Source organism: Peromyscus maniculatus, chromosome 16, assembly GCF_049852395.1.
Source record: "Peromyscus maniculatus bairdii isolate BWxNUB_F1_BW_parent chromosome 16, HU_Pman_BW_mat_3.1, whole genome shotgun sequence".
NCBI classification, from domain to species: domain Eukaryota; kingdom Metazoa; phylum Chordata; class Mammalia; order Rodentia; family Cricetidae; genus Peromyscus; species Peromyscus maniculatus.
Window position 1 is genome coordinate 51247452 of NC_134867.1, and position 27092 is coordinate 51274543.

The 27092-nt window shown below is 41.5% G+C and overlaps 3 pseudogenes; 1 reads left to right on the top strand and 2 right to left on the bottom strand.

Moving 5' to 3' along the window:
* The first annotated feature begins 5408 nt into the window (after positions 1–5408).
* Positions 5409–10600, top strand: LOC143268905 (serine/threonine-protein phosphatase 2A catalytic subunit beta isoform pseudogene; annotated as a pseudogene).
* Positions 10601–15537: 4937 nt separating this feature from the next.
* LOC143268941 (tripartite motif-containing protein 43 pseudogene) lies at positions 15538–16942 on the bottom strand (annotated as a pseudogene).
* Positions 16943–19692: 2750 nt separating this feature from the next.
* LOC102907225 (tripartite motif-containing protein 43 pseudogene) lies at positions 19693–21069 on the bottom strand (annotated as a pseudogene).
* Between the last annotated feature and the right edge of the window lie 6023 nt (positions 21070–27092).

Consider the following 27092-nt stretch of genomic DNA (forward strand, 5'->3'; position numbering starts at 1 on the left):
GGCGGCAGGCACGCCTGGGCGGGCCCGGCCAAGCCGAGCCGCTCCGGCCAGGCCGCGAGTGCGATGGCTTGCTTACCTTGGCGGCGGCGGCGCCGAAGAAGCGGAGGCCGGAGCCCAGGAGGCCCGGCCCGGGCGGCCACACATCCCTGCGCCCGTCCAAGCGCCCAACGGGAGCCCGCGCACTTTTTGTTGCCGCTGGCTCGGGCCGCGACGGCAAATATGGCCATTGCTCACCCTGCCGCCGCCGCCGCCGCCGCAGTCGATCACCCATCCATCGGGCACGTGGCGCAAGGGCGGCGCAAACTTTGAGCCAAGCCGCGGTGCTGGCCCAAAAACTCTTAAGGCGACTACAAACTTAAAGAATCCCTTAGCTTCATCATTACCATTAACAGGTTAACATAAATATTGCTATACATAGTCACAATTCTCCCAATCTTACAACACAAAGCAAACTCTTAACAGAACCATTTGAATTAGCATATATGGTGCTATATATAGTTTACAATTTTCTCCGTCTTACAACTTGAACACTTAATCATTTGAATTTTCTTGCTAACAGAACATAGGAAAAACTTCGATGTATTCACATCAAACTTAAATATTTCCTTAACTCCACAAAACCAGGGTACATTAATATCAATAGGTTAAACATAATTTCTGCAAACATAATTCAACCTCATAACTCCTCCTTTTTTTTTTTTTTATAATGTTTTAAACAAAATCCCAAACCTAGTTAGAGGAACCCAAACTTATACAATTCCTACAAACCCATATTGAAAAGCAATATTCTCAATCTAACCATTAATACACTTTGAAAACTTTAGCAAAACATCCAAAAGAAGTTTTATAATAAAACTCTTCACACTTTAAATTTTTGAATACCCATTTGCATTTGTTACTAACAAAACATAACATTAATCCACTCAAATAACAAAAAAATATTTTTAATTAAATAGACTAAGAAATATTAACTCTCTCTTGTCTTTATAATTTTTTAAGCAAAGTCTCAAGCCTAATTAGAAAATCCAAACTTTTCCGTTTAAACAGTTCCATTTGTAACACAAAACCAGTTCCATAAGTAATTCAATTTTTATGCTAAACTGTTCCACAAAACAATTGCATTTTTAACATAGAACAATACATGAATCACCAGCATATATGCATACACAAAACTGCATCTTGAGTCAAGGTAGAAACAATAAATTTCTTCATTGAAACAGTTCCATTTTTAACCCAATTCCAGAAAACAGTTCCTAGGTCATTACTATAAGTAAACTCAAAATTGTCCCATTGCAATGAAATCTATTGTTCACTTCATTAAGTCCCAAAATTCAAATGATAAATTGTGGTACTAGCCTTCCAAATATGAGAAATCCATGACCAAAATATTTTGTAATTATATCTCATTTTAAAACGTTCCAAAAAGTAAATTCTGATATCAGGCTTTCACTTCCAAATATGAAGAGAAGTTTTACAGCCAAAACTTTTTGCAGTTAACAATTTTAGTTCAAACAAGCATCTCTTTTTTTCTCAAGCCAGAGACCTTTTTAGTATAGTAGTAATATTTTAAACTGCACCGTTTTTGATGTTAGCTCAGGTTTTTCTGTGTTGCTTCGATTTTCCACGGATCTCAGCTGCGGATGCCTTGTGCTCGTTCTGGCGTCCACCATTCTTAGCTTCTTAGCGGCTTCTGGAGCTTTTGAAACCATTCAGACTGCCCATTTTTGCAGTCTACTAGGACACTATCTTCTGTGTCTCAGATTCTTTTACCATATACATTAAGCATAGATTCACACTCAATATTTACACTTACACAAACTCACATGTAACGTGCTTAAGCATAAATTCACACTCAACATTTACACATTTTTTACAAACTCACATATAACATATTAACATCTACTTATTTATACTCTTTAAGGAAACTATAGAACTACTTTAGCAAATATATTTCTTATTACTTCTTATATACTTCTTATCTTATTTGTTATTTAAACTTACATTTACAACTAGCATCTTCACTTCTGACAAGCTTATTACTACATGTCTTAAGACTACCTTAGATACTTCTTACAAGCTTATATTCTTAAAGGAACTCTATAGGTCTATTTTACAAACTTATATAGGCTACCATTAGCATATATTTAATCTTAGCAAACACCTAAAGATTTCTTAACACAGATCTAACAAGACAGAATTTCTACAAACTCACATCTTATTTTCATCTTTTTCTACTTCTTACTCTTAATTATCATTATCTCTATTAGAAAGATTCTCTTAACTAGACAGGAAGTACGTACATCATTTCTAAAGTTTAGAGTTTATAGTCAGCTTTGCTATACAACACTGGGATATAGTGAATGTTGTCTTTATAGAGTTGTGATACTTGTTGCTAGGGAACTGTAACATTCTCAGGATGAAGCCACACCCCAAAGCTGCTAAGTTCTCTCAAGATCCAGAACCAGCAGAGATGCACTATCAGCAGTAAACGGTTTTTAACTGGAGGCTGTCCCTTCACCATTCATAATAGCTCCCCTAAGTGCTTCTGAAGACAAATGTTTCTATTACAGCAGCACTTTTGGTTTGCTCTAAGGAAAACTTCACGCTGACGGTGAAATTACCATATTTAATGCTGTAAAGCTCTTCTCCAAAACTACACAGCTATTAGGTGATATAAAGTATTTTTCTAAAGGAGTTAGTAAAGCCAAAGGCAGCACAGCTCCAAACCCTTATTTCCTCACTGTTTGCATTAACCAGTGACAAAACCTCAGAAACACTAATCGGGCCACTTTCATTCTGGTTCCTTTATAGGAACAGCATTGGAGCTGATCTTCTTTAGTTCCATGCTCCTTAGTTCCACACAACTTTCCTGGGGGCTTGTGTTAACCTTAGCCACTCAGTGGAAAACAAAAGCATTTACAACAGAGCTTCTTCATAGCTCCTTCAGAGAGATTTTCTCCCACTGATTTTATTCTCATTTTGCTTCTCCCTTTCCCCCCAGATGCAGAGCTTCAGCTATCTCAGGCTGCTCTGTTCCTCTGCTAGCTGCCTTTGGAGGTAGCAACCCCCCCCAACCCAAATCTGCCTCAAACTCTAGCAGGTCATGCATTTTCTGGGGAGGAATCTGTCCCTTTTCCGTTTCTTCAGAGAGTCGGTTCCCAGTTTGGTCTCAGTTTATACCCTCTGCCCCAGAAACAGTTTTTGACACTAAAGTGGTGGTTTTTCCTGTTACTGAAGGTAGGGGCTTTTTGTCTGTTTCTGTTTTTGGGGTCTGTGGAGTTTGTGTTCATAAATCAAGCTTCTGCTTTTCTAACAGGGGAGGGTTTTGCCATCTCTAAGCTCCCATTAGGACAGGTGCTTTGCCTCATCATGCCTTCACCTGGCCCAGTCCCCCAGTGGGTTGTGTTTGTCTGGGTACTCAAGGGAAGAGCTTATGTCAGAGGCAATCACCCCTCAGGGCTATATTCCCTCATCTCACTGGGATTCAGTTGAAACAAAGCTTTTCTCAAAGAGATGCTTTTTCTGACAGAAAAGAAAGCTTTATACCTAGATAATTCTATTTTGACCTGGCTGGGCTCTTTCCCCAGACAGTGTTGCTGACTCGGCAGCACAACTGCTTCAGACACAGTTCAGCTTTACTGTTTTCCCAGAAAGGTCCTTACTCTGATAGGAAAGCTTTTCTCAGATTTCTTTTTGCAGCTGTGGACCTATCAACCCAGGACTTGTAGGAAAGTGGACAACTGTGCCATTCCCACAGGCTTTAGGTTTGTTCATTAGCAATCTTCCCCTGGGTCCTGCACCTTCCTGCCTCAGCTCTGCTCCAGGAAGTTTACAACTGCAGGAACCCTAGTTTCCCTGAAATGCACTCCAACTCAGAGATGCTGACCAGTTGCCTCTGGGTTTTTGGTCAGAAGGGAGGATACCATGCTAACAGTTTGCATTGCTTCAGGGGATCTTTGCTTTAGGATGATTAGGAGCACCTTTTTATTCTGAAATGCTCACTCAGAAACAAAACTACTGATGCCTCAGCTGGGCTGTAACTGAAAAGCTTGGCTTTTTTGCTTTTTTCAGGTAAAGTTTCCTGCCCTTTTGGGCTCTCTGTAGCTCTTTACCTGCACTCTCAAGTGTTTCCCTCAGGGTACTCTGACCCACTGTCTTCTACTAGCTTGAAGAAACAGAGCTTAGAAGAGAGGTTTTAGGAACTCCATCCCTGCCTCCTGTATTGCAGGGAGGATTTTGAAAGCTTGAAAGACAGAAATTAGAGAGGTTTTGCTGTCTTAAGGTTTGTTATTTTCCCTTAGAGTGAATCACAGGTGGTTCCCATATTAATATCTTCAGGTGATTCTAATTTTTGTCCTTCTGAGAGAGTTCTGAAAGTCTTTAGTTTTGTTTTTTTTTTTTTTTTTTTTAGACAGGGTTTCTCTGTGTAGCTTTGCGCCTTTCCTGGAACTCACTTGGTAGCCCAGGCTGGCCTCGAACTCACAGAGATCCGCCTGCCTCTGCCTCCCGAGTGCTGGGATTAAAGGCGTGCGCCACCACCGCCCGGCTAAGTCTTTAGTTTTTAAGTTTGAAAGCTTTTGAGAAAGATTAAAGCTTTTAAGAGAGATTTCCCCCCCAAATTTACCAAGAAAAGCTTTTAGTTTAAGAGAAAGATTTTTCCCCCAAAAGAAATAGACCAACTTTTCCCAAACCTTCTGAACTTCAAACTTTTTGACTTCTTACACCCACATTTTTGCCTCAGGGAGAAATCACTTTCTCCTGCTGCTTAGACTTAGCATTTCAGCTGTCCCAGGTCAAAAGCTTCCATAGGAAACTTTTTCTTCCCCATAAGCTTAAAGAAGAACTTTTTTACTACCTGTAAAGTCCAAAGAAAGATTTTTTCCCCAGTTTGCATTCATAGCCCCCAAGTTAGAAAATTGAAGAGTTTCTGTCTAGTTGCTTTACTTATATTTTGTACATGATCTTACACTTCTAAGTTTTTCCTACACTATATTACTATACTATACCTTATATTTATTTATTCTTAGATAGAAATTGAGAAAGGGATAGAAGATAGAAAAGTTTGACAAAAGAGAATTTTGTGCTGCAGTATCAGACATCCTTCCAGTCTGTTTTCCTTTTCTCTCAAGGATAAAACCCCTGCCCCTCAATTATATATATATCCATACCACTGGCATGCCACTTTCCACTGGCAGGGCTGACCCACACTTTTGCCAAAAACTCTGTAATAAAACTATTGTTTTCCTTTATCTTTATTCCCTATTACTTTATCTTTAGTCCCTGTTCATTTCTCTTTAGTCCCCCCTTTTTTTCTTTAGTCCCTTTTTTTCTTTCTTTTTTTCTTTAGTCCTTGTTCATGCTGCCATTCTGTGGGGGCATTTACCCACCAATCCCACAGCTTCCCAGAGTTTTCTTGAATGTGAGTAGCAGGAAATATTAGATAGAAGGGTTTATATGGCAGAGATATTCAGAAAACAAAGGAGAGCCTCGAGAGGGCCTGGAACATATTCCAATGGGCCCCGACTGTGTCTGCCCCAGAGTATTTATAGAAATACCAAGGGGTGGAGCAAAAGACCTCCTCCCCCAGCACAGCCAAGTGCAGACCATCTCAGACACCTGCACTTAGGCCTGTGGTCCTAATCATCCTCTATGCGGACATGCTGGGTAAAGCCACGAGGAACCCGAAAACAGGCTTCCACACATCTCTTTATTTATAACTTCTTTATTTTGTCTGTGGGATGGAATCTCCTTCCTTCTACACATTGAGGGGAACTACCATGTTCTTTTGTGTTCCTGCTGTCTCCACATCTGCATCATGGGACCCTCCTGATTAGGAACCTGCTGTGTTCCCTCCTCATTTCCCACTGGTCTGTGACAAGATTCCTGTCCTTCAAGGCTGAGCATGCGTGAACTGTTGCTAGCAGGTGACATGAACTCCAGATCTCCTGCCTCCTTTCTCAATAAGATGCTTTAGATGACGGACAAGAGCAGGACTCCAGGAATTCACTCTTGCTTCCTCACCCATCTGTCCTTTACCCCATGCCCGACACTGCCTTCTGTACCTTCATTGTCCAGGATTCTCCTCAAAAACCACAGAAGAATGGAGTAGGGGAGGATTATCAGCTGGACAGAGATGTTGGGCTTCCTGGCCATGGTCGAAGGCTGGTTTATGTCTGGAGTAGCAATTGGAGAGGCTGAAGTGGAAACACAGGTTGAGTCTTGACCAGACATCAAATCTGAGGAAATCTCATTTTAGCTTCTGGGTGCGCAGGTGATTCAGCAACACACAGAGGTCCACTCCTGTTGCTAAGCCACGATGGTCTAGGTGGGTCCCGAGTAGGAAAGGAGAGAGAACATGTCCCCTGATCCCAAAGACTCCTGCAGCTATGGCAGGGGAAGCAGGGTAATGATGGGACCTCATTTTTTTTTTTTTGTTCCTTTATTGTTTGTGTTGGTTTTTCTTTTAAATTTTGTTCTGTTTTGGTGGGCAGAGGGTAGAAGCTAGGGCACAGGGAGACAAGTGGGATCAGGATTCGAGTTGTGAAATCCGCGAAGAATCAATAAAAGTTTTTTTAAAAGTTGAGAGCGAGGAGAGGCCTGCAGGGCAGCAGCAGCTGCTAAGGCTGTGGGCGGGTGCCATTGCCCGGAGCCTCCAGGAGCCTTGCCATGCTCCTCCTCAGAGCCCTGTGCCCTTGGCCCTTTGCCATGCCCCTGGGTGAGTGGCCAGGCCTGGGTGGAAGGCGGCTGCGAGTTGGGGAAGGCCACAGCGGGGCGTGGGACATGAGGCACTCTGCAGCCAGGGACAGCAAAGTGTTCACCACAGAGCTGGAACTGGACCAGAGGGTGGAGCAGCTGAAGGAGTGTAAGCAGCTGAAGGAGAACCAAGTGTGGACCTGGTAGGAGAAGGCTAAGGACATTTTACAAAAGAATCAAATGTACAAGAGGTTAGCTGTCCTGTTACTGTCTGTGGAGATGTACATGGCCAATTCCTTGAGCTTATGGAACTCTTCAGAATTGGTGGAAAATCACCAGATACAAACTATCTATTATTCATGGGCGACTACCTAGACAGAGGTTATTATTCTGTGGAGACTGTGACTCTTCTTGTAGCATTAAAGGTGCGCTATCCAGAGCACATTACAATATTGTGAGGAAATGATGAAAGCTGACAGATCACCCAAGTGTATGCCTTTTACGATGAATGTCTATGAAAGTACGGAAATGCCAACATATGGAAATACTTTACAGATCTCTTTGAATATCTTCCACTGACAGCTTCAGCAGATGGACAGATATTCTGCCTCCATGGTGGCCTCTCTCCATCCATAGATGCACTGGATCATATAAGAGCCCTGGATCATTTACAACAAGTTCCACATGAGGGCCCAATGTGTGATGTCTTATGGTCAGATCCAGATGACCATGGCAGATAGGGCATTTCACCACGTGGTGCTGGCTACACCTTTGGACAAGGTATTTCTGAAACATTTAACCATGCCAACGGTCTCACACTGGTGTCTCGTGCTCACCAGCTTGTAATGGAAGGTTATTATTGGTGCCATGATGGGAATGTGGTTACCATTTTTAGTGCACCCAATTACTTCAACTGCTGTGGAAACCAGGCTGCTATCATGGAATTAGATGACACTTTAAAATATTCTTTTCTTCAGTTTGACCCAGCACCTCATCTTGGAGAGCCTCATGTGACCCGGTGTACCCCAGATTACTTCCTATAACTTCCTCCCCAGGACTTTTCTTTGTATGTGGAAGTACACCTGGCTTTTTAAAATATATATTATATAATTAAAAACAACAGTTATCTATGTGTTTCTGTAACACGAATATTTTTTAACTGTGTATGCATTTAATGGAAGCATTGCCATTTTCAAACTTGATACAAATACCTAAAAAAAAAGTTTTTTAAAACATCATTAAACATTGAAAAACAAAACAATCAAACAAACAAACGTCTCAGAGAAATGCATGTGCCAGAGTGGAAATATTAGCAAACATTTCCGGGGTAAGTGTGCAGAGTTCATGCCGCTCTGTGGGATGCTAGGACACCAACACTGAGAAGCACAGTGAGCATGACCAGGGAGAAGACACCAGCTCTGCTGGGAGCTCAGGGATGATGATGATGGCTTAAGGCTGGGAAAATACATAAATCTGAAAATTCAGAAGTATGTTGACTATTTAGAGGCTGCTTTATTCTGTATGAACTTGCCCACCCCTGACCCCTATGGAGAACACACAGGATTTCAAAGAGATCCCAGAGAGTCTGGAGGTCACTTGGATTAGGATGAACATTGTAACGATATTTCTTCCAATCAGTGAACATAGGGTGTGTCCCCAATTAGTTGAGTCTTTATTGGGTTTTCTTTCTGTCTGCAGTTTTCTGTCCTCAGATACTTTAGCTCTTTAGCTGAGTTTATTTGTAAGGATTTAATTCTTTCTGATGCTACAGACAATGAAGCAGTTTTAATAATTTAATTGTCAGATCACATGTTGTTTGTAGATGTGAATACAATTGATCCTCCCCTTCCCCCCCCCCCCCAAGATAGAGTTTCTCTGTGTACCAGCCCTGTCTGTCCAAGAATTTACATTGTAGTCCAGGCTGGCATGGACCTCCCAGAGATTCACCTCACTTTGCCCTTGAGTGCTGAGATTAAAGGCATTCTCCACCATGCCCGGCTATGTTTGCTGATTTTTTTTTTAACCCTACATATTTTTACTCCATTTATTACTCTTAACCTTACTTTGATAGACTCTTCAGGGTTTTCTAAATATACAATTGTCATTTACAAGTAGAGACCCCTGAACCTCTGCATTTCCAGTCTAGATGCATTTTATTTGTTTTTCTTGTGCAATTTCTCTAGCTAGGACTTCTAGTGCTATACTGAGTACAAGTTGTGAATGTGGGCACCTTCCTGAGTTCAACTTCTCACTGTTAACTGTGTTGTTAGCTGTGTTGTAGTTTAAGTCTTTGTGTGTGTGTATGTAAGAACAGTCTTCCTATACCTAGTTTTTGTTTGTTTGGTTTTTCGAGACAGGGTTTCTCTGTGTAGTTTTGGTGCCTGTCCTAGATCTTGCTCTGTAGACCAGTCTGGCCTCAAACTCTGGCTCTGCCTCCCAAGTGCTGGGATTAAAGGCATGCACCACCACCACCCAGACTTATACCTAGTTTATTGACATATTTTATCAGAAAATGTGTTGCTTTTTTGTTTACATTTTTCAGCATTTTTTTATTGATTCTTTGGGAATTTCACATCATGCATTCCAATCCTCCTCATTTCTCAGTTCCTTCACATCTACCTTCCACCCTTGTAGTGTCCCCCCTAAAGAAAATTTGAAAAGAAACAAAAACAAAATAAAAATAAACAAACAAAACAACAACAAAAAATGAAAACCAAACAAACAAACCCTCTCTTCCCTCCTCTGTCTTTCTTGCCTCTCCATCACGTCTTCATCTGTCTTAGTGGCATTGGGAGTACACGCCTTTGTCCAAACCGCTTTATTTGCAAATGTTCATTGTATGAGGAGTATTGGTCAGGTTCAAGGCCTCTGGCTTCTGGCATACCATCAATACTGGACTCTCACCCAAACTCCTCTCAGACATCCTGCTGTTGCTCTGAGTCATGGAGATCCTGTGGCTATGGTTCATCAGGACTAGTCCCTCTGTCAGGTCGTAGATGGGGTAGATGTTGGGGTGGACCAACTCAAAGTCCTGTGTGTGTGCCTGGGTGGTAGCTGAGTTGGTCAGTCTGGGCCACTGAGACCACCCCCCTCAGGTAAGAGGTGGAGCCAGCTCTCCCAAGCCCCTATTGAGGGGTGGGGCCAGCTTTTGCAAGTGCAGGGGCCACCCCTACTGTGAGGGTCAGGCCAGTTCTCCAGTGCCAGGTCATAGGGACCAGCTGTCCCAGAGCTGAGGAGAGGAAGGGATGGCTCAGCTTTGGCCCTCAGACTTCAACACACATGGTTAGCGTGGGCTCCTGTGTGAACACTGGCAATGGACATCAACAGAGACCCCAGGTGCAGTAGGACCATGAACTCAGATGTGGCCCTCAGCCACAGCCTGGATATCACCATGGTCCCAAGTCACAATGCAGGCCACTCAGATCTTTATGGGATCGGCAACAGAGTGGTCTCCAGACTCCAAAATGGCCCTAGCCCCAGGTGTAGGCCCAGACCCCAGACATTTACATGGACTTTGACGGTAACAGGAGCTGTGGACTTCAACACAGACCCTGGTTGCAGTAGGGCCACAGATCCAGACATGACCTTTGGCTGCAGCTTAGATACGAATGTCAACATGGCCTCATGTGGCAGCAAAGGCCACTCAGATCTGTATGGCATTGGTGGTGACATGAACCTTAGATACCAACATGGCCCCAGGTGGTGGCTCAGGCCCCAAACATCTGCTCAGGCCTTCAGCGGCAACAGATTCACAGACATCCACACAGACTCACAACCCAGACATGACCCTTGGTAGCAGTCTGGGCCTAGATGTCACAATGGCCCCAGGTGTCAAGCAGGCCACCCATAATGGCCTATTGATTACCACTTTGCCTCTTCAGATCTGCCTCTTTCCCCTGTTCTCTCTCTCTCTCTGTCTCTGTCTCTGTCTCTGTCTCTCTCTCTCTCTCTCTCTCTCTCTCTCTCTCTCTCCCATCTCCCCACTATATATTCATTCACCATTATGGCACAGGACCACCTGGAGTCACATGGTGCCAGGCAGGCCTGTGCTTGTCTTCTACCTACCCAGACCAAGCAGCATCTGGTGGGCCTGTGGGTGTCCTCTACCCTCTGGGTCTGGTGGTACCAGGCAGACCCTTGTTGTCTTCTACCCATCCAGGCCAGTGGCCATATGTTGTGCTTTGACACATTTTTCTGCATTTGTTGGGGGATCATGAAACCTTTCCCCTCATTCTCTTCATTTGGTGCCCTGCATTTACTGACTTGAGGATCACTGAATATTCCTTGTCCATCAGTGTCAGAGTGAGGGCAGGGAGCTCCGGGGAAAAGGAACCAGTGTCCTCACTGAGTTGATTTCTACTTCATCGACTTTCTTCTAGTATGTCTATGCTTTCTATTTTTGCAGATTCATATGTTATTTTTCTTATTTTCTGTCTTCTGATTTCCAGAGGTTACTTTGCTTTGCATTTATTTTTTGGGTATAAATTAAGATTGTGGACTGGAAGCCTTACTTGCTTTTCAAGTAAGCATTTATGATTTTACGATTCCCCTTAACCATCCTTTCACCTGTATATGGTACAATCTTTCCAAGAAAGTTATTTTTAATGTCTGTTTCAAATAAATAACACTATACACAGGAAAATAACAACTTCACATCTTGTGATTTAGCTCAGGAGAAAAGTGCATAGTTTTTTTTAAAATTTTTATTACTTTATGTGTATGAGTGTTTTATCTAAGTGTATGTATGTGGGCACCATGTACATGCTAGTTGCTCATGGAGGTCAAAAGAGGGTGTCAGAGCCCCTGGAACTGGAGTTACAGGTGATTGTGAGCACCATGTGGGTGTTAGTTATTGAACGTGGGTCCTCTAGAAGAGCATCTAGTGACCTTCACCACTGAGTCATCTCTCCAACCTACCCATAGTTTGTTTATTGTTTACACAACAAATCTCAGTATATCACAATTACTCAGGTCAGCCAGGAGAATCTTACCAGGGTCAGCTCACAGCACTTTTTGTTTTCAAATTCTAGCAGACCCAAGAGATGAATGCACAGCCTCTGATGCCCATTCATCTTTGAGATTTAGCAATGAACTCCTTGCTAATTTGAAAATTATATCAATGTAGCTATTCCAATGAGTGAGAGGTCTGATTTTTTAATGCCTGACTCAGCATATGATATAGAGAAATGTCTAAAATGTATGTTCTGAGCATGTGGAAAGAGCCTGTCACAGCTGCTCATTGATCTAGAGAGGGTGCTGCTCCATCAGAACTAGCCAACCTATGTGCCTGTCTGCTCTAAGGAAAAAAAATTTACCTGTGACAGTTGGACAGATGGCAGACAGACAGACAGGAGCGTACTAAAACTGACCAGATAAAGTCACCTTTCCTCTTTTGAGTCATGAGAAGAAAGCCTGCCAATCACTGTATGTAACCTGACTCCTTTTTGGATCTCTCATTTGAAAACTTTCAGAACATATCACATGTTTCTATGAGTTACACTGTCTAGGAATGCTCCTAGATCTCTGTTTGAGACATTCACTTTGTAAGGAGAAGGAATGTGGAAAGAGAATGGGCCTCATCCTTTTCAGTAGCCCAACATTTCAATCAAAGCCCATCAATCACGGCTCATGCTCCCAGAACTGAGTTCTCAGTTTCTGCATGGGGACCACTACTGCATCAGTCCACCACTGGGGAATTCTGCTTGCATTATAGTCTTTGGCATATGTGCACAACTGTCTTTTTTCATGTTCACCTTCATCTGAGTGGTATAATATTTTACAGTCACTTCTCTATCTGAAATTTCAGTTTGATGAGGTGAGAAAATGATTTTCTTCTCTTTCCCTACAGCAGAATGTTAATAATTCTCCTGAATCTCTAAAATGGTAAAATATATTACAATTGTAATATATTATTATATGTAATGTTATATGTATATATATATACATATTGTGAATGTAATCTATGAATACCACAAATGTGATTAATATGAGTGTAATTAATAAATATCATGAGTGTAATTTTAAAAAGAAAAAGAAAAAAATAAAGTGCAATTTTACTACAATATTTCACTGTTTCTAAGTATTTTGTGATGTGCTTATATTTTCGGTTTACCTTTTGCAATTTAACAGTTAATGATATTAATCTGTGATTTTAGATAATATCAACATTAAAACATTAAAAAATTCCTAAAAATTCCTTGAGAATGTACTTCAACTCATGTTTATCATATTCATCTCAACTGCAATTTCTTCAAATTCATCCCGTTTTCTACCCACTCCCCTCTCTGTTCTTTTCTTCTTGCTTACTTTTTTTTTTTAACTGCATGGTGAAGCCAGGGAGGGGATGGTGATAGCACTCGCCTTTTTCTTAACACTCGGGAGGCAGAAGCAGACATGTCTCTGACAGTTTTAGGCTAGCCTGGACAACAGAGTGCATTCCAAGACAGGATCCAAAGCTAAACAGAGAAACCCTGTCTAGAAGAAAATAGAAAAACAAACAAACAAACAAAAAACAGTGGTAAGGCAAAAAAGAAAAAAACAAAAACAAAAACAAAAAACCAAACCCAAGAGGCTATGATCGTTTTGTGAGGAAATTTTCTTCTTGAATCCTTGGAATTAGGAAACAGCACCTAAACTCAGATGTTTTGAGATGTGAGAATTCATCTTAAATCTTAGCTGTACCTTCTCTTGGCAGCCTGTATAAAGGACATGGAAGAAGGAAATTCTTTCATCTTTGCTATTTGTCTTCTTGCTCTTGTTCTCACTGGCAAGGTCATCCCTTCATTGGGGTAAGACCCGACTTTTGGGGTTAACCATTAGGAGGACTGACAGGATAAGAATCTTTTGTATTATTTATGTGGCAAGCCAGTTGTTGACATAGAGATATGTGTAGTATTTAGAGAGCATGAGGAATCATAATGAGTATGTTAAGATAGATTCCAAAGAGTATATAAAAGGATGAGGATGAGGAAGACATAAAAATTCAATGTAACTTAATAAATTCTAGACTAGTGAAGATGTCCTGTATGTAAATTTTTTTTGAGGTTTGTAGTTAGAAATATGGTTCAGATAAGGATTAGTCCAAACTGAGTTGGGAGGAATCCTACAGATGAAGTCAGGAATTGTGATATCAATCATGCTCTGGCTTCACTGTAGCATCTTCCCAGTGTTCGAATTAAAATCTCTACAATCACAGGCGTTACAGGATAGGAAACCAAGAGATGGAGTCTACTGCTCCCCCTTAGGCAATTTTCTTTGCCTCCAAAGCAACATGGACTCACAGTGTTAAAAAAATGCAACATATCTTTGCATCATTAAACAAATATTATACAACATAAACAAATGTATCATGTCTTGAACTAATATCCCACAGTTCTTCTCTTTTGATGGGTTCTTTATTAAATACCAAAGTCATGTACTATAGTCCTTTATTTCTTCTTAAACTGCTATCATACCATTTATATTATTGTGATATTGTAAGAAATGTATATAATTTTAGAATAGCTAGGCATCTTGTTAATGTTCAGCCTAGATCAAATTTTCAATTTCAGAGATTATGAAACAGGAAAAGGTAGTGATATATATAAACTGATACTGAACTGGAAAAGGTGGTGCATGCCTTTATTCCCAGCACTTGTCAGGCAGAGGAACCTGGACATTTTTGAGTTTGATATCTGCATATTGAGTGAGTCCCAGGAGAGCTAAAAATGTACAGTGTGACCATGTCTCAACAAAACAAACAACAAAAACTGGAAACTATTGCGGCGCTCTCCTCGGCCAGCGAGGAAGAACGACCACCATGCGAGGATCCTTCTCAGAACACACTTTATTGGAGCGCCTCTTGATTAAGGGAGAGCGGGAGGTGAGGGGCCCCGAGGACTAAACTGCAGCTGCTTATATAGGGAATCAGGCAAACGTGCCGTACTGTGATTGGGTCCCGCCAGAATGCTAGCACGGGGAGTCACGGGATAGGCTGAGGACATAAGGCCAATTACCATACTCGTGCATCATAGCCAAATATGGAGTTGTTTACAGCTAGGCTACCAGGAAGCCAGCGCCATCTTAGAATGGCGGCTCCCTACAAACTATGGAGTAACATTATTAGAAATGTGTGCTATGTCTCTGTACCCACTTTTAATTTTTTCTTTTATTAATATTATTAAGAAATTTTCTACTCATTTTTAATACAAATCATAGATCACCAGGCCTCATCCTTCGCCAACGCCAACTTTCCCCTCAATGCACCCCCATTCCCACCTCCCCCAGTTTAAGCTCTCCCATGGTGATTCAGCTGAGCACGGTACATTCAGCTGAAGCAAGTCCAAGCCCCTCCCCTCTGAACCAAGGATGCACAAGGTGTCACACCTTACACACTAAGCTCCAAAAAGCCCACTCACACAACAGGGATGGATCTTTTTTTTTTTTTTTTTTTTTTTTTTTTTTTTTGGTTTTTCGAGACAGGGTTTCTCTGTGTAGCTTTGCGCCTTTCCTGGAACTCACTTGGTAGCCCAGGCTGGCCTCGAACTCACAAAGATCCGCCTGCCTCTGCCTCCCGAGTGCTGGGATTAAAGGCGTGCGCCACCAACGCCCGGCCATAGGGATGGATCTTGATCCCCCCGCCTGCGGGTCCCCCAAACTGTTGAAGCTAAACAACTGTCTCCAGTAACCGGCGGCATAGTCCAGTCCCATGGTGGCTCCATAGCTATGGTGAACCCTCTTTTAGACATGTACTCAAATGTAGTGTATGTAAAGAAAGAAACAAACATTTTTTTTCCATTTAATTGTATTTTATTATTCAATAGTAATAAAAGAGATAACAGTAAATTAGGAAATATTTAAAAATCACTAATGTGCTGGATTAAAGGTTCTCCCTTCATGGCCACTGGAGAAGAAAGGCCGGACAGGGTTTTTGAAAGTGCCAGGGGGGTATCTGTATATGAGGGAACTCTTGGCAACATTCACGAAACTTAAACATCCACGCTCACAATCCAGGAGCACCCCAACCCTGCCCAGGGGCCTCTCTATATAGTGCCAATAGAGAGGGCATGTGGTGAGGAGACTGTAATGATTACCCTCCTTCATACACACAAGAAGAAAGGCACCCTCATAGTCAGTCATTTGGTTGGTATTCCTTAACCAGGAATCCTCACAGACCCCTACAGCCCAGTCCCCAGAGTCCTGCAAATCCACCTCCCAGTAATATTTCCCTAAGATGAATTTCAAGGATCCCCAGGAAGCCAAATAGCATCCAACAGAATCCACAGATGTATCCTTAAGGTGAGGTCTGAAGCTGAATTCTCTCAAGACATGAAATAGGTTCATCTTGGAATCGAAGGTGGTTACATTGTCAAAGAAAGTGTGCACCTGGATGTGCTTGCACCTTTCAGTCAGTCCGGTGATGGGTAGGGCACTGAGTTCAGGTTGCATACCCTTGGGCATGCTCAGCTGCATTGACTCACTCCTTCTGACCATGTCATCCACACCCTGGAGCAGTACCACATAGGGCTCCTGGGACATTGCCATCAGCTCCTGAAACATTTCTCTTAGTTCTTTGCTCTTTTGGACCATCATGACTTCACTCTCCCTCAGTTTCTCTAAAACACATTGTCCTTCCTTTCTCATGCACTCGATATGTTTCTCTTCCTCTTCACAGAGGAATGAATGCAGCTCCCTATACTCTGACCTGATCATTTCTTCCCGCTGAGTCACATAGTCCATCCACAAAGTTTTGGTCCCCATCTCTGCCTCGATATTCTCTTGATTTTCTTGGATCTTCTCCCATAAAGATGCCATCTGCTTCAGAAGTCTTTCCATTTGATCTTGAGCTGCTGCCTCAATGGGACAATGTCTGTGACCTCTGTGCTCATGGGAGTTAGAGCAGAGCTGACAGAGGAAGATACTGCTCTCAACACAGAAGGTCCTCTTTGTCTCCTTGTGGCTCACACACTTATGCTCCTCAGAGCTCAGGTCCTTCATGAGGCTGGCTTGTCTGGCAATGGACACCAGCTTCTTCAGAACAATGTTGGTTCTCATTTCCTTCGGTAGGCATGGTTCCCGACACATAGGGCAGTGGACAGGAAGGTGGCTGTCCTCCCAGGAAAGCTGGAGGCAGGCCCGACAGAAGCTGTGGCCACAGCTTATGGTGACTGGCTCTGTCAGGCAGCTCAGGCAGATGAAGCAGGTGAGTTCTTCCTGGAAGGCTTGTGAGATGTCTGACTCCATTTTCCCACGGAATAGTCTCTGGTCTCAGCAGTGTCTGGTGGGCACACAACAATATTAGCTCAGCTCTGTGGTGTGAACCTCAATGTGTGGGCTAGAAGGATCTAGCAGTCTAGGAGTCAGAGGGTATGGAAACACACTGTGTCTGGTCTAGAGAAGAATGAACCTGGCTGGCCCCTGGGGTGTCCTTATATACTCTCTGGAGACCACACCCACTGGAAATAGCAGTAATCTAATTGGATGGAAGATTGAATTATATCTATGGCGAATCCTCACAAAATAATCCTCCACAAGTTTTCCTGAGTCACACATCTTATCTGGGTTTGATAGGTCACACCTTTAAATCAAGATTCCTAGGAATTGGGCTGTTGAGGCAGGAGGAGTTTTAGTTCAAGGCCTGCCTGGAATATACAGTGAGAACTCATCTTAAAAAACAAAAAAAAAACAAAAAAAAAACACCAATTTCACTACAATATTTCACTGTTTCTAATATTTTGTGATGTGCTCCTAATTTTGGTTTACCTTTTCCAATTTAACAGTTAATGATATCAATCTGTGATTTTAGCAAATATCAACATTAGAAAATTCCTAATAATTCCTTAAGAATTTACTTCAACTTATGTTTATCAAATTCAACCGCAACTGCAATTTCTTCAAATTCATCCCTTTTTCTACCCACTCCCCTCTCTGTTCTTTTCTTCTTGCTTTCAAACAAAACAAAACAAAACAAAACAAAACAAAACAAAACAAAACAAAACAAAACAAAACAAAACAAAACAACCAAAACTACAGGGGGAAGCCAGGGAAGGATTGTTGTTGGTAGCACAGGCCTTTCTTCTTAACGCTCAGGAGACAGAGGCCAGCATATCTCTGAGAATTTCAGGCTAGCCTGGACTACAGAGTGCATTCCAAGACAGGCTCCAAAGCTAAACAGAGAAACCCTGTCTAGAAAAAAGTAGAAAAACAAACAAACAAACAAAAACATTGGTAAGGGGGAAAAAAGATGTTTAATGAACAAAACCCCAGATGCTATGATATGTCTTGTTAGGGAATTTTCTTGATTGAATCACTGGAATTAAGAAACCCCACCTAAACTCAGATGATTTGAGATGTGAGAATTCATCTTAAATCTTAGCTGTACCTTCTGTTGGCAGCCTGTATAAAGGACATGGAAGAAGGAAATTCTTTCATCTTTGCTATTTGTCTTCTTGCTCTTGTTCTCACTGGCAAGGTCATCCCTTCACTGGGGTAAGACCCGACTTTTGGGGTTAACCATTAGGAGGACTGGCAGGATAAGGATCTTTTGTATTATTTATGGGGCAAGCCAGTTGTTGACATAGAGATATGTGTAGTATTTAGAGAGCATGAGGAATCATAATGAGTATGATAAGATAGATTCCAAAGAGTATATAAAAGGATGAGGATGAGGAAGACATAAAAATTCAATGTAACTTAATAAATTCTAGACTAGTGAAGATGTCCTGTATGTAAATTTTTTTTGAGGTTTGTAGTTAGAAATATGGTTCAGATAAGGATTATTCCAAACTGAGTTGGGAGGAATCCTACAGATGAAGTCAGGAAGTGTGATATCAATCATGCTCTGGCTTCACTGTAGCATCTTCCCAGTGTTGAAATTAAAATCTCTACAATCACAGGTGTTACATGATAGGAGACCAAGAGATGGAGTCTACTGCTTCCCCTTAGGCAATTTTCTTTGCCTCCAAAGCAACATGGACTCAGAGTGTTAAAAAAAATGCAACATATCTTTGCATCATTAAACAAATATTATACAACATAAACAAATGTATCATGTCTTGAACTAATATTCCACAGTTCTTCTCTTTTGATGGGTTCTTTATTAAATACCAAAGTCATGTACTATAGTCCTTTATTTCTTCTTAAACTGCTATCATACCATTTATATTATTATGATATTGTAAGAAATGTATATATTTTTAGAATAGCTAGGCATCTTGTTAATGTTCAGCCTGGATCAAATTTTCAATTTCAAAGATTAGGAAAGAGGAAAAGGTAGTGATACATATAAACTGATACTGAACTGGAAAAGGTGGTGCATGCCTTTATTCCCAGCACTTGTCAGGCAGAGGAACCTGGACATTTTTGAGTTTGATATCTGCATATTGAGTGAGTCCCAGGAGAGCTAAAAATGTACAGTGTGACCATGTCTCAACAAAACAAACAACAAAAACTGGAAACCATGGAGTAACATTATTAGAAATGTGGGCTATGTCTCTGTACCCACTTTTAATTTTTTCTTTTATTAATATTATTAAGAAATTTTCTACTCGTTTTAAATACAAATCACAGATCACCCGGCCTCATTCTTCGCCAACGCCAACTTTCCCCTCAATGCACCCCCATTCCCACCTCCCCCAGTTTAAGCTCTCCCATGGGGATTCAGCAGAGCACGGTACATTCAGCTGAGGCAGGTCCAAGCCCCTCCCCTCTGAACCAAGGATGCACAAGGTGTCACACATTACACACTAGGCTCCAAAAAGCCCACTCACACAACAGGGATGGATCTCGATCCCCCCACGTGTGGGTCCCCCAAACAGTTGAAGCTAAACAACTGTGTCCAGTAACCTGCCGCATAGTCCAGTCCCATGGTGGCTCCATAGCTATGGTGAACGAACCCTCTTTTAGACATGTACTCAAATATAGTGTATTTAAATGAAACAAACATTTTTTCCATTTAATTGTATTTTATTATTTAATAGTAATAAAAGAGATAACAGTAAATTAGGAAATATTTAAAAATCACTAATGTGCTGGATTAAAGGTTCTCCCTTCATGGCCACTGGAGAAGAAAGGATGGACAGGGTTTTTGAAGGTGCCAGGGGGGTACCTATATATGAGGGAACTCTTGGCAACATTCACGAAACTTAAACATCCACGCTCACAGTCCAGGAGCACCCCAACCCTGCCCAGGGGCCTCTCTATATAGTGCCAATAGAGAGGGCATGTGGTGAGGAGACTGTAATGATTACCCTCCTTCATACACACAAGAAGAAAGGCACCCTCATAATCAGTCATTTGGTTGGTATTCCTTAACCAGGAATCTTCACACACCCCTACAGCCCAGTCCCCAGAGTCCTGCAAATCCACCTCCCAGTAATATTTCCCTGAGATGTACTTGGAGGATCCCCACGAAGCCAAATAGCATCCAACAGAATCCACAGATGTATCCTTAAGGTGAGGTCTGAAGCTGAATTCTCTCAAGACATGAAATAGGTTCATCTTGGAATCGAAGGTGGTTACATTGTCAAAGAAAGTGTGCACCTGGATGTGCTTGCACCTTTCAGTCAGTCCGGTGATGGGTAGGGCACTGAGTTCAGGTTGCATACCCTTGGGCATGCTCAGCTGCATTGACTCACTCCTTCTGACCATGTCATCCACACCCTGGAGCAGTACCACATAGGGCTCCTGGGACATTGCCATCAGCTCCTGAAACATTTCTCTTAGTTCTTTGCTCTTTTGGACCATCATGACTTCACTCTCCCTCAGTTTCTCTAAAACACATTGTCCTTCCTTTCTCATGCACTCGATATGATTCTCTTCCTCTTCACAGAGGAATGAATGCAGCTCCCTATACTCTGACCTGATCATTTCTTCCCGCTGAGTCACATAGTCCATCCACAAAGTTTTGGTTCCCATCTCTGCCTTGATACTCTCTTGATTTTCTTGGATCTTCTCCCATAAAGATGCCATCTGCTTCAGAAGTCTTTCCATTTGATCTTGAGCTGCTGCCTCAATGGGACAATGTCTGTGACCTCTGTGCTCATGGGAGTTAGAGCAGAGCTGACAGAGCAAGATCCTGCTCTCAACACAGAAGGTCCTCTTTGTCTCCCTGTGGCTCACACACTTATGCTCCTCAGAGCTCAGGTCCTTCATGAGGCTGGCTTGTCTGGCAATGGACACCAGCTTCTTCAGAACAATGTTGGTTCTCATTTCCTTCGGTAGGCATGGTTCCCGACACATAGGGCAGTGGACTAGAAGTTGGGTGTCCTCCCAGGAAAGCTGGAGGCAGGCTCGACAGAAGCTGTGGCCACAGCTTATGGTGACTGGCTCTGTCAGGCAGCTCAGGCAGATGAAGCAGGTGAGTTCTTCCTGGAAGGCTTGTGAGATGTCTGACTCCATTTTCCCACAGAATAGTCTCTGGTCTCAGCAGTGTCTGGTGGGCACACAACAATATTAGCTCAGCTCTGTGGTGTGAACCTCAATGTGTGGGCTAGAAGGATCTAGCAGTCTAGGAGTCAGAGGGTATGGAAACACACTCTGTCTGGTCTAGAGAAGAATGAACCTGGCTGGCCCCTGGAGTGTCCTTATATACTCTCTGGAGACCACACCCACTGGAAATAGCATAATCTAATTGGATGGAAGATTGAATTATATCTATGGCGAATCCTCACAAAATAATCCTCCACAAGTTTTCCTGAGTCACACATCTTATCTGGGTTTGATAGGTCACACCTTTAAATCAAGATTCCTAGGAATTGGGCTGTTGAGGCAGGAGGAGTTTTAGTTCAAGGCCTTCCTGGAATATACAGTGAGAACTCATCTTAAAAAAAAAAAAATAAACACCAATTTTACTACAATATTTCACTGTTTCTAATATTTTGTGATGTGCTCCTAATTTTGGTTTACCTTTTCCATTTTAACAGTTAATGATATCAATCTGTGATTTTAGCAAATATCAACATTAGAAAATTCCTAATAATTCCTTAAGAATTTACTTCAACTTATGTTTATCAAATTCAACCGCAACTGCAATTTCTTCAAATTCATCCCTTTTTCTACCCAGTCCCCTCTCTGTTCTTTCCTTCTTGCTTTCAAAAAAAAAAAAAAAACTACAAAGGGAAGACAGGGAGGGTATGTTGGTAGCACAGGCCTTTCTTCTTAACACTCAGGAGACAGAGGCCAGCATATCTCTGAGAGTTTCAGGCTAGCCTGGACTACAGAGTGCATTCCAATACGGGCTCCAAAGCTAAACAGAGAAACCCTGTCTAGAAAAAGAAACAAACAAACAAAAACTTTGGTAAGGGGTAAAAAAAAGATGTTTAATGAACAAAACCCAAGATGCTATGATATGTCTTGTTAGGGAATTTTCTTGATTAAATCACTGGAATTAAGAAACCCCACCTAAACGCAGATGATTTTAGATGTGAGAATTCAACTTAAATCTTAGCTGTACCTTCTGTTGGCAGCCTGTATAAAGGACATGGAAGAAGGAAATTCTTTCATCTTTGCTATTTGTCTTCTTGCTCTTGTTCTCACTGGCAAGGTCATCCCTTCACTGGGGTAAGACCCGAATTTTGGGGTTAACCATTAAGAGGACTGGCAGGATAAGGATCTTTTGTATTATTTATGTGGCAAGCCAGTTGTTGACATAGAGATATGTGTAGTATTTAGAGAGCATGAGGAATCATAATGAGTATGTTAAGATAGATTCCAAAGAGTATATAAAAGGATGAGGATGAGGAAGACATAAAACTTAAATGTAACTTAAATTCTAGACTAGTGAAGATGTCCTGTATGTAAATTTTTTGAGGTTTGTAGTTAGAAATATGGTTCAGATAAGGATTATTCCAAACTAAGTTGGGAGGAATCCTACAGATGAAGTCAGGGAGTGTGATATCATCATGCTCTGGCTTCACTGTAGCATCTTCCCAGTGTTGAAATTAAAATCTCTACAATCACAGGTGTTACATGATAGGAGACCAAGAGATGGAGTCTACTGCTTCCCCTTAGGCAATTTTCTTTGCCTCCAAAATCATTGCCAAGTTCTTGAAAGCCTTAACCCTAGTTGATTATATCATAGAAGCCATTTATATTCTGCCTTGGAGAATGCCAGGGCCAAAAAGGAAGCTGATTTTATTCATTTACGTGAACATTTGGGTGTGAGCTGAGCTTTTGCTGGGCTCTCTGATCTTCCTCTTTGGGGGTCTGAGGATTAGGAAGTGTGGGTACAGGATGAAGGCATCCTGAAGTGGAGGTTTTATTTTCACTTTCCTCAATTCTCTGTTTAGCTCTAGACTGCATTTTTAACTGAGTTAATTGCTTTCTTGATGTCCAGTTTTTTTTTTTTAGTTCTTTACTTATTTAGGTGTTATCCATCTATAGTGTGTATAGTTGGCAAAAATCTTTTCCTATTCTCTAGGTTGTCACTTTGTCCTTTTGACAAATGGTGTCCTTTGCCAAACACATGCTTTTCAGTTCCATGAGGTTCCCTTTATTAATTGTTGCTTTTAGTGACTGTACTATTGGTGTTCTGTTTAGAAGTCCTTTCCCTTGTCTACCAGTTCAAGGCTATTTCCCACTTTCTCTTTCATTAGTTCCAGTATATGTGGTTTTATGTTGATGTGTTTGATCCACATGCAGTTGAATTTTATGCAAGGTCATAAGTATGGATCTATTTTCAGTGTTCTGTGTTTTGTGGACATTATCAGTGTTTCAGATCAAAACTATTACAGTATGATCCTAGAAAAATTCAGTGGTCCACTTACACTGGAATGCTGACAAAAACCTACTTAAACCCAGGGATTTTGTTGTTGTTGTTGTTGTTTGTATGTTTATTGCTTTGTGTTTTTGGTTTTTGTTTTGATTTTTTTTGTTGTTGTTTTTTCTTTCCTTTTCTTTTATTTCCAAGACTGTCTTTCTCTGAGTAACAGCTCTACTCTCCTGGAACTCACTGTGTAGACCATACTGACTTGGACCTCACAGACATCCTCATACCTCCTGAGTGTATGAACTAAAGGAATGTGCCACCAAGACATGGCCTAAACATAGGGTTTTTTAGTAGGTCTGTGGACAACAGGTGAGCTGCTTACCTGTTTTTATCAATGGCAGAGGATCAAAACCTTGACTTAAAATAATTGATCTATTCCATTGAGTTTACCAGGAGATATATTTCTGCATCTTATTTTTGGAACATCATTGCCTTTCCTTTATGATTTCTTACTCTTCTCATCCCTACAGGAAATATTAATCACCAAGTAAAATGGGTCCAATATACTCATATTTCTTCATATACTCAGGTTCTTCCTCATTGAAATCCTGCCTTAGATGCCAGGCACTCACTCTCTCTCAAGAGAAATTCATCCTCCAGCCCCAAAGCACATTAAATCCTTCTATGATAATCTGTTATTTTAAATGATATAATATGTTCAGATTACTTTTAGAGAGGTTAATCATGGTGAAAATTGGAAGCATTATGATCAGGAGTTCTAGGACAGCATCATTTAAAACTTGATTCCCAGATCACCAATATTATGTGGCCCCATTTTTGAAAAGGAAAAAAAATGGAAAGAGCTATATCTCAGTTTGCAGAGTACTGGCTTGGCAGGTACTAGGTCCTGGTTTCAATCTTCAGCATCACAGATAATCTGGTGTGGTGCCACACACCTGTAATTCGAGTACTCAGGAGGTACCGACAAATACTAAAATTCATCCTTAAGTATAGATTTAGTAGCAGACCAGCCTGGGATACAGGAGAATGTTTCTCAAAATAACAATCATAATGGGAATAATTTTGAGGAACTCAGTTGGGAGTTTGAGCTTGATATAAGCCTTGCTTTTCACTTAGAGTAGAGCACAGTCTCTTAAATATCAAACATGGTTTCTTTCTTTAGGCACGGGTTACTTGCTATGTAGTTGCTATGCAGTTTCTATGTAGTTGATATGTAGGAACCCTGTTGGGAGTTTGAGTTTGAGCCTTGCTTCTTCACTTAGAGTAGAGCACAGTCTCTTAAATATCAAACATGGTTTGTTTTTTTAGGCACGGGTTACATGTTATGTAATTGACGCCCTTGTTCAGAACCAAGTTGTTTTCCAAACCAATGAGACAATCAAAAGCACAGTAAAAATTCAGTATAAAAGTATCAAATACTATGAGGCAGGAGAGTGTACTATGGTCACCATAAGGTGACTGCAGGCATTAGTAGTCGACAATTTGAGGAGACTGTAGTAGGTCAGGCCAGTCTGAGAAATCTACCTTCTAGAAAGCATGTTGTGGGAAGGAACACAACAGAATAGGTGGGGCCAAGAAAGAAATCCTTCTCATTTGATAATGCACAGACTCATTAGTCACAGCAATTATTATGAGGACCAATTACATAAAAGACTGAAGCAGGAACATCACAAATTCAAACTAAAGCAGGACAACTTAATGGAACCCTAACTCAAAACCACACAACCAAACAAAAACCAAAATCCAAACAAACAAAGACCCCTTCCGTGGCCCTGGGAGATTCTCCTGTCATCATTTTCTCTGTGCCCCACATCTCCTTATCCCAACCCATCAGCCTGTAGAGGTTGAGGACATAATATTGTCTTTGGGTACTTGCTCCATGTTTATGCAATCCCCTAAGTGCACTCTTGACTAAGTTTCACTCTTGACTATCAGTTTATTCATCCAGAGTTTGTTTTGTGGAATGAAAACTGCAAACTAACACCTATTACTTAGAAAGATTGAATGGTCCCTTTATTGACTTTTGGATATTATGTTCTGTAACATACATACTAGCCAGTCTTATTAATAAAAAACCCAAAGCCAGATAATTAGGTGACTGTTAAAAAATGAGAGAAACAGAAAAAGCTAGACACATTCTTACCTCTATGAAATCCTTAGCCTTAAGAGCATGAGTTCCTGTTTCCTCATACTTTATATACCTTTTTCTGAGCTGACATCACTTCTTGGGATTGAAGGCCTGTGTGCTTCCCAGTACTGGAATTCAAGGTTTGGGATGCCTGACACTGTTTCCAGTGTGGTCTTGAACTCACAGAGAACTAGATGGGATCTTTGCCTCCCAAGTGATAGCATTAATTTGTGTGTCACCACTGTCTGGCCTCTATGTCTAATCTAGTGGCTGGATCTGTCCTCTGGTCAGCAGGCAAGTTTATCAGGGTACACAATATATCACTACATCATTTCCTATGTAAGGGTTTCTAAACTACATAAAAGTAGATAAAACAAGCTCACCACTAGTGTGGTGGTTTGAATAAGAACGTCAACCCTCCATAGACTCATATATTTAAATGCTTAGTCACCAGGGAGTATCACTATTTGAGAAGGATTAGGAAGTGTGTCCTTGCTGGAGTGTGTCCTTGGAGGAAGAGTGTCACTGGAGGTGAGCTTTGAGGTTTTAAAAGCCTAGGCCAGGCCAAATGTCTCTCTCTTGGCCTATGGATCAGGAAGTAGCACTTAGCTGTTTCTCCAGCATCACACCTGCTTGCTACCATGCTCCCTGTCTCCATGGTCCATGCCATGATGCTGTCAGACTAAGCCCCCGATACTGTAAGCAAGGTCCCACTGAAAGACTTCCTTTATGAGAGTTGCCTACGTCATGGTGTCTCTTCTCAGCAAAAGAACAGTGACTAACAACTAGCATGCATGCATGGATTCCTTGCCTTCTGCTTTTGACTACTGATGTGATGTACCTAAGTGCTGCAAGATCCTGCCACTGTGACTTCTCCAGTAGGATGGACGATGGCCTGGAACTGTGAGTCTAATAAATTCTTTGGACCTTCAACAGCTTGTGTCATTTTATTTTAGCTCAGCGCAAACAAATTAAACAAAGTTTGTTTCGGATATAAATTTAGAAGTTTGTATAGAGCTAAAGTGTGGAAATGTTTACTAGTTTCCACCCCCCCCCCCTTTACTTCCAATATTTAAAAAGTAACTTCAAGTGCCTGGAGAGATGGCCTGGTCAGTAAAATGCATTTTACCCAAGCATCACGGCATGAGTTAGGAGTCTTAGCAACGATAGACCCTGGGCACTGGTGTGTGTGTGTGTGTGTGTGTGTGTGTGTGTGTGTGTGTGTGTGCAGATTTAGCGCTGGGAGTCAGCCATAGGAAGGTATTTGGAGCTCACTGCAATGCAGTGGTCAATGAAGATTTGTAAGCTGAGTTTGAGATCCTTCCTCAAAAACTAAGATGGAGAACAATTAGAGAAGACACTAGCATTGGTTTCTAGTATAAGTATGCAAGTACACGTATGTGCAAAAGCAGTTGCATACATATGTGCACACACTTACACAAACATGTACAAATGCATACAACAAGCATTTGTGCATAGTAACTTCCTTATTGTGTAGATAAATGTTCTGTACTATGGGTTCCTAATATTTTGTTCGTTTATCTATTGCTTGAAATACATCATGCA